This window comes from Theobroma cacao, chromosome 7 (genome assembly GCF_053813885.1).
Source record: "Theobroma cacao isolate CCN51 chromosome 7, ASM5381388v1, whole genome shotgun sequence".
In the NCBI taxonomy this organism is placed as follows: domain Eukaryota; kingdom Viridiplantae; phylum Streptophyta; class Magnoliopsida; order Malvales; family Malvaceae; genus Theobroma; species Theobroma cacao.
The window spans coordinates 5,752,340-5,767,726 of NC_142645.1; the positions used below are offsets into that span (position 1 = coordinate 5,752,340).

General features: G+C 31.1%; 1 long non-coding RNA gene and 1 pseudogene across 1 annotated transcript; both read right to left on the minus strand.

The window, feature by feature from the left end:
• Positions 1-8,454: 8,454 nt before the first annotated feature.
• LOC148761544 (putative disease resistance protein At1g61300) lies at positions 8,455-10,949 on the minus strand (annotated as a pseudogene).
• A 3,063-nt stretch (positions 10,950-14,012) lies between these two features.
• On the minus strand, positions 14,013-15,223 carry LOC108662974 (uncharacterized). The gene is made up of 3 exons (XR_001928878.2): positions 15,103-15,223; positions 14,661-14,795; positions 14,013-14,132 (listed from the first exon to the last, which is right to left on the minus strand). It is a non-coding gene; the product is annotated as an uncharacterized LOC108662974 (long non-coding RNA).
• Between the last annotated feature and the right edge of the window lie 164 nt (positions 15,224-15,387).

Genomic DNA, 15,387 nt, shown 5'->3' on the forward strand with positions numbered 1-15,387 from the left:
GATTGCAAGTCAATTTTATTCGAGTCATTGTTTAGTATTTTCTTGGTTATTAGATTCTTAGCTAAATTGGGTTATTTTATTGTAGTGTTGGCAAACGTTTTTTTTTTTGGTTAAAAATGGTTTCATATATTTCCCACTTGACCATGTTTGGTTTTGTTTAATCAGAGTCCTGATCAATTGGTTGCAGTCTTGCTGACTAATTACAGAATAATTAAACCAAGAAGTCTTGTTTTGTTTTCCTTCACCAATATCTTACTTTTCCCAAGGAAAAAAAAACAAGGAGCTTTTTCCAAATAGAGTGGTTTTATTTTAATTTGAGTCAGATTATATTGTCATGTTAAAAAAAAAAACACAATTACTCATATGTTATCACGTTTAAAAAAAATCTGTTAATTTTATCTACATTAGTTTAAAAAAAAATCAGTAAGGCATGTTTAAACAAAAGCAGTTTACACATTTAAAGGAAAAGAGGTAAGGTCAATTTATTTTATCACATACGAGAAAGTTAAGGTTAGTTTAGTACGTTTAAAGGAAAAAAATACAGAGAAAAAAAATCATTTGAGAGAAACTAATCCTAGAGAAGAAAAAGGCAGAAAAAGAAAAAAAAATCTTTTCAAGAAAGCAAGGTATGATTAGGCTTTAATTTTAGTTTATGTTTCTTTAACTTCTTTTCAAATCCAATACTGTTCTAGTGACTTTCTGATCGCATGATGGGTACCAATTGAAAGGTCTTGAAAAGATCTTTCCAATGGTTTTTGTGGCATCTCGTTTGGCTTTGTGGTTAGGAAAATACAAATTTTTGAAGCTGACTAGAAACTTGATTTTCAACAGTTTTCACAACTCAAATTTTGGGTCATCAGAACTTCATATTTAGGTAACATTTTTGGTTATTTGTTTAAGGCCTTTTGTAGTATGAAATGAGATGTTTAATTTGTCATCAATGGCTCGATTAAGGGCTTCCTGTGTTAAGAGAATTAAAGTTTCAAAATAGGCTCGTTGATACTGAAAATTCAGAAATCTGAGTATTTCTATGACAATTTCTAGATTTTTAACTTTCAAAACTTAAGAATTTTGTGTTCTTTTTAATCGAAACAAATTTTGATGTTGTATTATGATATGAATAATTCAAATTGATGTTGATTTTATCACTGAAAATAATTCGGGTTAAGAGTTATAAGAGCTCAAAGTAGGCCAAATGACTATCTAGATTCTAAAAATTTTAAAAAATAGAAAATTCCTTTTTAATTTTTTTAAAAAATTTGATTTTAATTAATATGTGATACATTCTGTTGTAAACTTCATAAATATTGGATATTCGATTTCTACTATATTTTTATATCTGAAAGTATATATCCTTATATTTTATAAATTTATTTATTAAAATATCAAAAATTAATGAAAAATTATAAATATGATTTTTATGAATGAAATTAGTGTTATCTTTCTATCAAAAATTAAAATCTTTACTAATTTGAAGATTTAAGTATAAATATCAATTTTATTTGATTTTTATTAACTGAAAAAAATATTACCTTATTAATTGAAAATGTTATTAAATTGCAATAGAGGTTGCTATACACCTTAAGTGCTTAGGATGGTCAATGAAAAGTCACTTGTCAAATTCAGCTGCAAATTCAGTCCTGATATTTATTTACATATTTCTTGAAATATTAGGCAACTAGGAGGATTTTTTGATTTGCTACTTGAAAGTGAAATTGACAAAATTAGGTAAGTGATTGATATACCTTCGGTGTTTTCATACCCTATAAATTAGCCTCAATGTGAAATTGAATTTCTTATATTATGTATAATATGTTTTGTCTTATGATATGTAAAAAAAATAGGGTTGAGCATGCAAAATATATATATATATATATATGACTTTCGTATGTTAGATTTTAGAATGTGAATTTTGCAAAATACGATTTTTGATTTTGAAATATAAATATGATTTTTGTCTAACATATGCATGGATGATTATCTTTATGATTACATACATAAATACTTAGTTTGAAATAAATATGCTTTTGATGTGTACAATATGTGTTTTGTGAAAGTGAATATTACCGTTTTATGAATTTGGGTAATCAAAAAAAAATATTTTGTTTTGTCTCCTAGTATGGCTATGTTATAATCCTGCCAATGAGGGCTAAACGTTGGCCATGTCGACATGTATTATGTGATTAAAGATCGATCTCTCAACCACATCACTGGTTATAAAATAGTGGTATTTGTGATATCTGTTCAGTGCAACCAATGATTGCTTCTGATATACTTATGACCCATGCCACTAGGATTAATTGTGGTTTCGATATGATTATAACCCATGCCATTGGGATTAATTATGATTTCTGTTATGATTATGACTTATGCCGTAGGGGTTAAGTATGGCTATAGTATGTTACAGGAGACCAATAAAAAGCTGAAATCGATGGAAAATTATGGTTTGTTTTGTTATTTGAAAGGTTTAAAATTGTTTTAGCTATCTTATTTAAAATGAAAATATGTTTGCTTTTGTAATTCAAAAATGAAATTCTGAAATATATGTTTTGAATGAGATTACCCAAAATTTTGTTTTAATACCTATACATGTATTAGTAATTTTGGCCTAACTATTTTGAACATGCTTGACTCGGCTAAAGGGATGTCAGTTACTTGCTGAGTAGTTGTACTCATTCCTGTAATTCTTATCATTTTTACATATTTCAACACATATTCATGTGTGGGGATTAGACTTGTTCGATGAGAGCTTTGATTAGCAAGATTAGTACATATCTTTTGACATTTATAAATTTTGATGTAAGTATTCAGATTTTAGTTTGTAAAGAGATGATAGCTAGATGAGAAATTTGTATCTTTTGGAGGATTATATATACATTATATTATTTGGGGATTTGAGGTTTTGTAAAGAGTAAAAATTTGAAGAGATTTTGAAGTTATTACATTTAGTTTAGTAAGATATTGTTGCTTTACATGCTTATGGGATTCATCTCATGAGTATGTGATGTTTGTTAGGTCCCAAAACTTTGGGTTTTGGGTGTGACAGGGTGAAGGAGAAAGAAGGGAGTTTTTGGCAAGATTTTAAGAAAGTTCTCTTGCCGGCAAGCAGCGATGACGACGATGGCCACTAGCCACACTTTAGAGAGATAGTGAGGGAGAGAAATGAGGAGAGAGAGAAGAAAATGAAGATTTTATAGTAAGGGTTAGGTTGAAGGCACCACAACGTGCCGTTTAGATAAAGAAAAAAAGAAAAGAAATCAAAAAATAGGAAAAGGAAGAAAAAGCTAGGCATGGTGGTGAAGGCTTACGGTGATTTGTTCGGTAGTCTATGTGTCAATTAGCAAATAATATAGGAATGAAAATAAAATATATGTATACATATATATAATATTCATTATATTATTAGATTAATGTATTAGAAAAAGAAAAACTTTTAAGAAAAAAGACATATATATAAAAGTAATATGATAAAATAAAAAAATAAAATGTATTATTTGGGTTATATCGATGATGGAATATTTGCTCGTGACGTGAGAAATCACAATCTCGATTCAATTTTTTTAAGTAAGAGGTTTAATTAAAACTTCACCAGTATGATGGGAGAGCTTTAGTTTTTAAGTCTCAATATTTTTAATCTAAGTAACACTTTAAATTAGTAAGATAACAATATAGGAAATTGTTAGCTTAAAATAGAACATAAAATATTTATATCTAAAAGAAATAAATAAAATATAAAATATTTATTATTTTAAGATATAATGAAGTATACATAATACAAAATATATTTTGAGTTATACCGATGATGGAATATTTACTCGAGACGTGAAAAGTTGCAATCCAGAATTAATTTTCTTACATAAGAGACGACTTGTTTTTGTCTTCGCTGGTCTGTTCTTGGAGAAATCTTGTTATGGCTCCTACTTGATGTTGATTTATGATGTTGTCTTCATAGGTAGGATGTTTTGCTTTAAGGTCATTAGACTATGGCCCGTTCGTTGCATACGGGTCTCTTTTTATCTGTTTTTTTCTTTCTCTTTCTACCTCTCTTTTTCTTTCCTTTTTTCTTTTTTTTCCTATGCCCTCCACATGGTTAAAGGAGGAAGCCCCTTTGAGGCTTCCTTTTAAGTACGTTATAGATTTATTTTTGTATTCTTGTGCCAATTTTGTCTTTGGCAACGAGAGCTTCTTGTTTAGCTTAGGTTCTGATCATGTGTAAGCTGCCAAGGTCTCCCTCAGCAGCTACCTTTTGTCAACTGTACAGTCTCCTCATTGCCCAAGCCAATTTACAGTATGCCATGGGGAGTCAATGAAACTGTTGAGGAACAGTATGCCAATTTACAGACTTCTAATGGCATCCGTGGGCTAAAGCGGCATAATAATACCCGCTTTTCAAAAAAAAAAAAAGTTCCTTGGTAATCTTTCCACTCTCTGCAAAAGTGATGGGAAAACGAAGAAATTAAAAGGTAGGAGGGGGAGTCAATGAAACTGTTAAGGAAATAGCAGAGAAATAATGCAATGGTTTTGGCTGATTCCAACTTTCTTTAGACACTATGATTGCCAGTTGATTTTACTCGAGTCATTGTTTAGTATTTTCTTGACTATTAGATTGTTAGCTTTATTGGGTTATTTTATTGTAATGTCGGCAAATAATTTTCTTTCTTTTTTTATTTTAATACAGACAGTTTTGAAGCAACACTGCCACAAAAAATCTAGCCATAGCAAAGTTGAAGACACCCATCTGAATGTCCTCACCTGTCATTATGTAAGGGTCAAAACTCTTTTGCTTTTCCTTTTGGATACAAAACACAAGCGTTATGAACTGGACCCAAGTCATGATTTGTTTTCTATGATAAAAAAATCAAGAGGAAAATAGAAAAAGGAATTGTTACTTTTTAAAAAGAAAGGACTTTCCATATTTTTATTATTTATTTATTTTAAACATGAATAGTATTTAAATACAAAAGTAAATAGTAAAATTTTTGAGAAATTATATATAAAATATGTAATTTTTAAAATGACAATGTATATGATTTTACGTGTATATAAAATAATTAAAATTGATACTATAGTTTAATTATTTATCCATTTCAAATCAATTTTGATGTTTTCTTTTACCTTGTTAAAACTAGAATATATCTCAGCTTCAATGGAGGGTGACTTGATGATGGTTTGAATGGGTGGAGATGAGGTCACGAGCAACAGCATGTGACTAGTTTAAAGTAGCAGTTTATGTGTTGGTTATTTTCAGTTTTTTGTCTTCAGCATTATGTCAATTTAGCAACATGGATTTACCATGTTGAGTTTTGCTTGTTAGGATGTCAACCACTAATATCATGCTACAGCCAAGGGCGGTCCAATAATTTCAAAGGCCTAAAGTGAAATATTTAAATGAGGTTTTTTTTTATTGAAATTAAAAGAAATTATTAAAATTTTATTCTTCTAACTTTTTGAGATACAAAATTTTTAATTAAAGTTTTATAATCAAGTTCTAAATTGTATTAAACTTTCAATTTTTCTTTTTCTTTAAGCTTTGAATAACCATATTTATATTTTCGATTTGACATGAGGTACAAAAATATTTAACTATTAGAATTATCTTATATTTTTTAAATGGCTAATATAAAATCAACAATCAAAATTTTTAATTCAAATAAATCAACTATCACATAAAATAAAAATAATATAACAATATAATATAAACTCTAAATAAAGTAAAAAAATCTGTAAAGATTAGAACAATAGTACTTAATTGTTGAATGCTTATTGCAAACCGCAAATGAGGCTCACAACTTTATGAAGGTAATAAAAGAACAGACTTCTTGTGTATTCTTTAGAAAAAAATTGAAATTAAAGGAAGAAAGAGCAAATGAGAAAGGAAGATTTCAAAAGTAGATATTATACATTGAAAAAAAATAATTAGTTTTATATATAGGAAAAAAATAGCTGTTGAAAATCATTAAATGCGTTAATTGAAAATAAGAGAAATAAGTGAGAAAAAAATAACTGTTGAAGATGATTAAATACATATGACTGTTAGTTTATTGAAAATAAGATAATATAGTTGAGAATTAATAGCATTTTAGAAATAAGAAAGTAATAGAAAATTGAGATTTATTAGACACATAATTAAAAAAAATAAAAAATAATAATTTTATTAATTATTAATTATTTTTATATATTTTTAATATAATTAATTATATTATAATTATTATAAAATTATAAATCTTTCTTAAGAGCGAGGCTTCTCCAAATTGGGGGCCTAAAGCCTTTGCTTGGGTGGCTTCACCCAAGGGCCGGCCCTGGCTACAACTAAACGGTTATTGGTGGTTTTAATTGCTTAGTTATGTATTGGTCTTTTGTTTTGTATTTTCTCTCTCTCAGTTCTATAACTACTGCATATATATGTTCAATGAAAAACAGAATAGTGTGTGTCTTTGTCTTCATAATTTTCTCTTGGCTTGATTAGGTTTCAATGCTTTTATAATTCATCCCTTTTTTGAACATACCTTACATTATATGGGTTATCTGCACTGGTCCTTTCTCTAATGCTATTATTTCCTCCATTTCTTTACACCATCTAACTTCAAATCTCTTCCAGCATTCACTTTCACTCTTTCATCTTTTATTTGATTTATATTTTCTTTAGTTTAAAGCAGCTTTAAGGGAAGTGACCAGTATTGTCATGACTTGCATTCACTTGCCCACTTTAATTAATTCATTCTCTTGTAATTATATAGGATTTTGCAAGGAGATCGGCTTATTGTTATTTTCCTTGACTTAGTGACTTTCTTTACCAAATTAAACCAAGACATTTTAGGAACTAGGGCAGTATACATCAACTGGATCATTGCTTCACATTCTTGGTGATTATACATAGTTGTTAACGAGTTTAAAGCATACATCAAATTGGATATGTTCTTAAATAAGCCGAACTGTCTCTTCTAAACTTTTGGAGTAGAGGGAGGCTGCTTCTATGATGCATCTCTTCTTTTATAGCATCAAGTTCGGCCAAAATTGTAAGCGAGCAACTGTCATGCTGCAAAGGATCACCTTTTGACCTTTGTTCCTTCCTCAAACTGGTAAGTTACTGAAGGAAAAAGAAACAACCAAATAATAAGTCGTATGGAAAGCTATGAACACCAACAACTAAGAATCATTTGCTTGTTGCTAGACCAGTTCATGCATCCCCAATGTCAGAGCTGCTACAGGCTTGATTAGGAAAGACAAAGCTCCCAAAATGTCCATCCAAACTCATCTGCTGGGCCTGGAATTCCTGAGGGGAGAGGATCTCTGATGCATCAGACACAGCACACAAACTCCCTGAAATGGACCAGACGTTAAAACTGTCGAGAAATGGACTAAATAAATTGAAAATCACAGGATCAAGCAAATCCTGAATGTTTACTATATATATATACACATATACATATAAATGGCTCAGATTTTGTTCACTGGGGCAAACAACAAAAACAAGAGATAGGAAGAGCTCTAGAAGAGAAAAGGAATAAAAGAGTCTGCTCCTACTAGCAGAACATCATTCTCATGTTCCACAAAGACTAGTTTCCAGCCTATTCTCCCTTGGTGTTCCAGCGGCCCCTTTATGCCAAACCAACGAGCCGTATCATGTTTGAGCTCATCATAACCTGAATAACGGGGTTACATCTATTGATCTCTTAACAGCTCCACGTTTGTGCACCTTGAAAAAGTATATATGTAAATTAGAACCCTTGACCACTGAAATGAAAAGAAAAAGGATTTGCCATGTGTGCATGAGTGGTGAGTGCGCACACTTACTTTTGTGGATTAGGATTGAAAGAGGTAGAGAGTCTAACTCAATGTGATTGTTGTCTAGATTTCCTGGAGAGTAGGAAGTGATGGTTTTCTCTTGTCAAGCTCGAGTAGGGGATGATACAAAGGAATCCACTTTAGCTTTGACAAACCTATATGAATGTGTTGGAGAGAATCACAAACCATTACTCCATTTTTACTGAAAGTGCTCTTCAATTCTGATATATTAGCTAATGCCAATTTCATTAGTTTGGGAAGAGTAAATTTGATGGTATTTTGTCACAATACATAACAGTAATCTCTTCCATGTAGTGCACAACCAGGCAAGACTTAAAAAAGTTTAAAAAAAAAAAAAAAACCTTAGAACAGGACAATGCAACCAAGAAAAAAGGATCACATCTTTAACTCTTAATTCTAGCTAAAATATGGTATTTTCTTTTTCATGAAATAGGAAACAATTTAAACAAGATAAAAGAATCTCAAATATGCAAAAACAAGAAGAAAAGAACTCTATGTTACAACTCTTAACTCTAAGTTGAACAAATAAAAATTCATGTATTACAGAACAGCAAAATCAATTTGAAAAGTGGAGACAGAATATTGCATGTTTCAAGGAAGGAATACCATTTATGCTTCTCACATTGTGGCAGAAATTGGATATTTATACTACACATACTCCTGCACACATATAGAATGAACCCACTTTGCTGAAAACAAATTCTTTAATTTTGCACACCCTATTATATAAATGCTTTGGAGATTGGAAAATGTGCCAGGCTCTGGTGGCATTGACTCTCCAACAATGAGTTTCAAATTCCACAAATATTCTAGTAAAAGAATCTCAATCGTCTGGAGTGATGCACATCGTGAGGAAAATATGGACTCCAACCCATTGCAACTATCAACTGTACATTTCTTCAAATCAGTTACACCTTCTGATCCAATAATATCGCTAAAACTTGATCCGTTGCATTCACAGCCTCTTAGACGTAGTCCTTGAATATCAGATGGAAGTATAATTGAATTTTTAATTTTCACATTGAAACAGTTAATCGTAACAGACTTACTAATTTCAACACTATCGAAACCAATTTCCATCAAGTTGAGCCCCACCAAAATATTGTAATCGTTAGGCCTTTTTCTTTGACTAGCATACATGCTCAGGTCATGCATGTCATTGAAGCAAACTTCTAAAACCTCCAACTTGTTCACTGTCTTCATCTCTTCTGCTCTTGATGTTGCTGGGCATATGATCAAGTGTTGAAGATCGTACAATTTTGACAATATTCAATCGGGGATCACTTCTAACCTTGTACGATAAAGATTGAGATATCTAAGATTTATCAACATTTCCAAACCTTGAGGGATTTTCTTGATCAGTGTACCTATAAGATTCAATTTCTTCAAAGCTCGAAGCTTAGATAGAGACGGCACATTCTCTAATGCCATGCAATCACAAAGCAACAATGTTGTGAGCTTCTTTAAATTGGAGATAGAATTAGGTAACTTCCGAATAAGATTCCAAGAAAGATCAAGAATCTTAAAATTAGGTATGCATTCAAAAAAAGATTTTGAAATTTCTTTCAAGGAATTGTTTGAGAGTAACAAAGTTGTAAGCTTTTGACATTTTGGATACTGCATATTTTGAGGAATTTTTGGTATGAAATTTCTTATCAAAGAAACCTTCTCGAGATCTTCTCCCCATTCTTCCTTATAAGGTAGCTTTTTCAATTGCTTGCCAGCTCTTACCAAAAAGCTTTCTCTTGTGATATCCAATGCCATATCTCTAACAACATCATGCATCTTTATGTATGTACCTTCCCTAATCCTTTCTAACAAACAATTTTCTTCAAGCTTCCGTAAAATATAATGACCGCTACAGTGCATTGCTTTTGTGGTTCCCATTTCATCTATAAGTCCTTCTTCCATCCAATATTCAACTATCTCCTCTTTTTTGATTTCATAATCTTCAAGAAATAATGCACAATATAGAAAACAATCTTGGTCTTTTTGTTGCAGACGATCATAACTGAATTTTAAACATCCAAACACCTTATCTTTTATATCCTGAAAGTATCTTATGGAACCTCTCAATTCATTTAAAGCATTTTCCCACTCAAGAGCATCAGACATTCCCTCATACAACCAGCTACTGTGACAATTGCTAGAGGGAGACCATCACATTCGCGGACAACAAGTTTCATAATCAACTCTAAAGTTGGATTAGGCAACATGTCTTGTCCGACTTTGCTTAGAAATAATTTCATCGCCTCATCCATGGAAAGACAGGGCACTAGGACTTTCTTACAACCCATTGATCGAACAACCTCTTCGCAGCGTGTTGTCAACACTAACTTGCATCCATTATCTGCAGTTGGCTTAAGGATTCCAACGTCCTCAAGAGAGAAGCTGCTCCATACATCATCTAATATTAACACATAGCTCCCTTGTTTCCTCAACATTTCGGATAACGTTGTTGCACGTATAGTAGTATCATCATCCTCTGACAACTTGTCCTTCAATTGGGATGCGATGTTGTTTTGTAGCCTTTGAACATCAAGGTCTTGGGATACAGTTGCCCAAACCAACTTGCTAAACTTAGTTTCTTTCAACAACCTATTATGAACATTCTTCATTATGGTTGTTTTACCGATTCCTCCCATCCCACACACTCCAATCATTCTAACTTCATCCCCCATCAAATACTTATAAATCTCCTCTATTACATTAGTTTCACCTGTTATTTCTGGTGTTGGTAGTTCAACAGCTATGGTAGAGGAGTCGTTAACCACCAAGTCCTCGGAGAACTGACCTTCATCATATACTTTTTTCATTGCTTGAGTGGTTTCATCAACAAGCTTCCCTAAGCAAGAACGAAAGAGGTATTTCCCTTCCCTGACTTTATCCGCAACATGTTGAGCATAACCAAGTTTCTCCTCTACTTTGTTGAACCAACTTTCAACTTCCAACTTTGGCTTTTTCCCAAAACGATGCTCGTCTTGCAAGTGTTGATGAATATCCCCATTGCGGTTATTCAAATCTGCTTGAGCTTGTTTGAAATCTTCCACATATTCACTGAATATTCTGTGGTATCTTAGACGCTTTCTAGCTGATTGACCAATGAACTTAATAACCTCAATGATTGGTCCAATCAAGTCCATATTAAAGCTTGTCCCTGCACCAAATTGTGGTATTGATTCATTGAAGAATGGATGCAGAGACATATCAAGTTTATGAAGTAGAGGAAAATAAATTTATTTTACTAATTTTACTTAAGAAAATCAAATTATGCAGTTCCAATGTAAAGAAAAAAAATAAAATTTTGAGCTTATTAACCCATTTGGTATGAAATCCCCAGCCCTTAAAAGACATTCACAATCGTGAGCTATGTGTGAAAAGTGCAATAACATAAGTAAACACAGTATTATTCTATAATCTACACCATAATCAAAAGCAAAACAATTAAAAAGAAAAAAAAATCCTCTGCATAAAACCAGAGATAATCACGTATATACTGCACGAGATTTATTAGTTGCTCATGAGAATATGAGATTGGATAAGAAAGATGCGGTGATTCAGATTCACCATACTTAAGCTTGATGCCTGTCGCCAAATATATACTGCACGAGAATTTAAAGCTTAAGCTGCCAATCCATAACAAATTACTTCATCTTTTGCAATCTTTTTCTCAATATATAATTTTTGTTTTAATTACTTGTCCTATTTGATGTATCAATATTAACTAGATAAATTTAATATCATATGAATACATGGATAAGTCAAAAGTTTCACAGATAAGATATATATATTTTTTTGAAACGTAATAAAATATTAATTTAATCAATAAATTATTATCACATGTATCAACCTGGACAAATAATCAATAAATTAATTAGGCAAGGCAATAATTTCTGAAGAAAGCCTCTGTTAATTAGGTGTTGACAACGTACTTTTACTTGTTAGTAGGCATTCCTATTCATATGTAAAATAATAAAAACATTAAAAAAATGTATTAAAGTCATTAATATTACATTTAGAAATTACTATTTTTTGTCTGAATTTTTTTTCTTTTTTCTTTTCATGAAAATTAAAATAATTAATCTTAATATATTGTATATTAAAATTTGAATTTTTTTAATATAAACATTTAATATTTTTTAATACAAAAAATCATAAAAAATAAGTTTAAAATACAAAAGAATGAAAAAAGAATTAAGTATCTAAAAAAAATATTTCCTTTTTGTATATCTCAAAACGAAAAAGATGAATAAAGAAAAAATAATCGATATATTAACATATAAGATCAACATAATTTGTACATCTCATTAGTTGATATATGATCTCCCTACTTAGAGAGTAAGGTTAGAATCCGCTTTCTCCAATTCCAAAAAAAAAAAAAAAAACTTCCTTAAACTTATAGGTGCATTACAATCTATATTAAATTATGTACTCCATTTTCATTATTTACATAACCAGTTAATCTATAATCATTGGTTAAATGATAATTAATACAAAAGATTGTCCAAGGCAATGGAGTTTTTTACTCTTCATTATTTCAAGTGCATTAGTGTAATAGATGTCACGTATCATCAACACAAATTGAACCGACCAAACTTTTCAGCTGAAGCACATTTTGATTTTCACATGAAAAAGGTAAATTTTACAATAAGGTCTTGACCTTACTGTGATTTATAGGATGAAATTGCAGTCATAGATGAAAAAAGCCAATATTATAATCGATTAACACATTTTCTAAGAAAAAAATAAAATAAAAATAACAACTGAAAAAATAAAATTAATTTGTGAATGCATAATAATAAGGATAAAAATAGTTATAGTGAAATTTAAATAGTCTTTCAAAATTCTTAACGTAAATTTATGGAATGAACACAAAAAATACAAAAATAAAATAAATATTATTAAAATATTGACATGAATTGTTTAAGAGTTACCGTAACAAATCAATTTAGACAAAATAAACATACTTTTAGTGAAAATTAATTATTTATATTTGTATGCTCAAGCAAATAATATCTAGTCACGTACAAATGTTAATTTTTAAATATACAATAATAAAGATAAAATAGTTATAGTGAAAAATAATTTTTTAAAAATCTTAATGTAAATTTATGAGAATGAAGGTAAAAATTTATAAAAATAAAATAAAGATAGTTGAAATATTGACATCATCTAATTAAAACTTTTTCTTCAAATGGTAATACTACTATATATCTCGATAAAGATTTTAGTCACCGGTGCACTTTTCATGAAACATATTTATGAATGTATGAGTGTAATATTTATTTATGCTAATACTACTATATATCTCGATAAAGATTTTAGGCTTAAATAATTTAATTAATCTGTCATGAGTCCTGTTACATTAGAGTGAACTCTCGCTCTAAGATACAAGATTCTACTCCATCAAATTTGACAGGTACAGTGACTAAACAAACATTTTTTCTCCCTCTCAGGATCAAACAAATCATGTTTCATAAAATAAAGATATCAACCCTGATCTACAGAAGCTTTTGAATGGTGTCATTCTGCAACAGGTATAGCCCATCATGACAAAATTGGTACAGTGCTGGTGGCAAATCAGCACTGTGACTGCATGTTCTCTTGTGGCAGACAGTCCGAATTCCTTTAGAACCAGTTGGTTCAACCTGCAGATGACAAAATTGTGCATGCAATGATGCAAGCACAGAGTTGCACAGATGAGGTTTTCCAGCACTAAGATGTGATATGTGTACCGCTGAAAATGATTAGTTAGATTAACAATGGCAACTAGAAAAATATTTACATAAATGATATCAACAATTAAAATCTTAATCAGGAAAAATTCAGTCAGAGCTGGAGTATGGGCAGACCTCGGTAATCATTTCTGGACAAATTGACTGTCATAGAACACAGAGGGCACCGTTCTTTCCAAGGCCAGAACAGCACACCTGAAAGATTAGCCAAGACTTGACTTCAGGCACAATAAACCCACAAATCATTTGGGGTAAAAAATCCCTAAGAAGAAAAAGAAATAAATGCTATAAAAATGCACTATATACAAATAAAGAGAACTTGAAGGCAATGTCTAAGCTCGATAGTAGCCACATCCAGTCAATTGCAATAACACCAATTTTCTGTTTCATTTTCCATGAACCACTTCCATATTCATTAATCACTGACGACTGAAGAAAAAGCATTCTAACTCACAAACTAACCAGCTCATAATTGCTTTGTTTGGCAATTCCAGTTGCACTCGCATCAGCATGAATCCTCAAGCCATATGAGAAGTCCTTCAAAGGGCCAACATTAGTTAATAAGTCTCTCACTGCAAACAAGAAAGTCTTCTGCACACATAGAGGGAGGGAAACATTAGTAGGGTGAAAGACTAAAAAGTAATAACCATAATTACGATAAACCATGCAGCATATGATATGTTGAACAAGTGTAATAAATAACAAAAATAGCATTTATCTCTTGATGGTAACTGCAGTCTAAATTATAATAAGTGAAACATCATGAACCCAATAACTAATTTCTCGAACCTATTACACAAACAAACTTCAGAACAACTACAATTTTAACAAATGAACTGTCAAAATGAGAAATCATGAGAACAGCAGCTAAATCCACAGGAATGAAGCAATTGTCTAGTTTTTTACTTTGACTGCAAAGATAGAATCTTTAAGCCTTTAGCCTAAGCTCTTTAATACTAATTTAGATGCTCAATTGTTAGATAGATTTAGTTATTTGATTGTTCTAGTCCCCAGGAGAGTTTGATTTCCCTCCTCTTATTTTTAAAAAATTTTCTCAATAAGATAAAGCTTAAAGCAATCACCGAAAGGCCCTGCATTACTTATAGAATGGTACACCACCTGTGCTGACTCAGTGTTATTCGGGGCCGAACCATACAAAGAAAGCTCTTCACCGCCAACCATATCTTGCAAAGCATCAGAAGATGACCTTCGCAATCACTATTCCAGAGGGACATCACCTTCAATATCTCCAACCTAGAAGAATGAAAAACCAGAAAAAAAATCTTTATAGTATTCTCACGAGTAAAAACATTTAGTGAAGAACAAAGTTTAAATGAACTGTGTAATTTGTTGAAAGAATGTGATAATTTTCTTGGGATGTGAGAAAACAGAACTTCACTTTGAGATTATCAATCAACTTAAAGTACCTAAAAAGTCGAATGTAAAGAGCAGATACTGATACTAGCATTGGAATGCCACACAGTCCAAACATCAACAATATGTTAAAATAATTAAATCTTAGCATACAAAATACTGAATAGAAGTTGATGATAATACGCACCTCTTCCTTAAAACCAGATGGCAAGGCTGATGCTCCTGATCCACCACTGAATTGCACAAGCAAACTATCTCCCAGTTGACTACCCAAAAGGAACAATGAATTTCCAATAGCTGTAGTCTCCTAAATGAATTTCAGCAAAATTCCCAACATAACTAGTCAATGGCTGGAAAATACTGAAAAAAAAGCACCTGCATTACCATGAAAAGTCTAACAAGGTAATAAGTACTGAAGCCATAGACTTGGAAAGATCAAGTCTCTACACAACCCTACCAAGGAGAAAAGAAT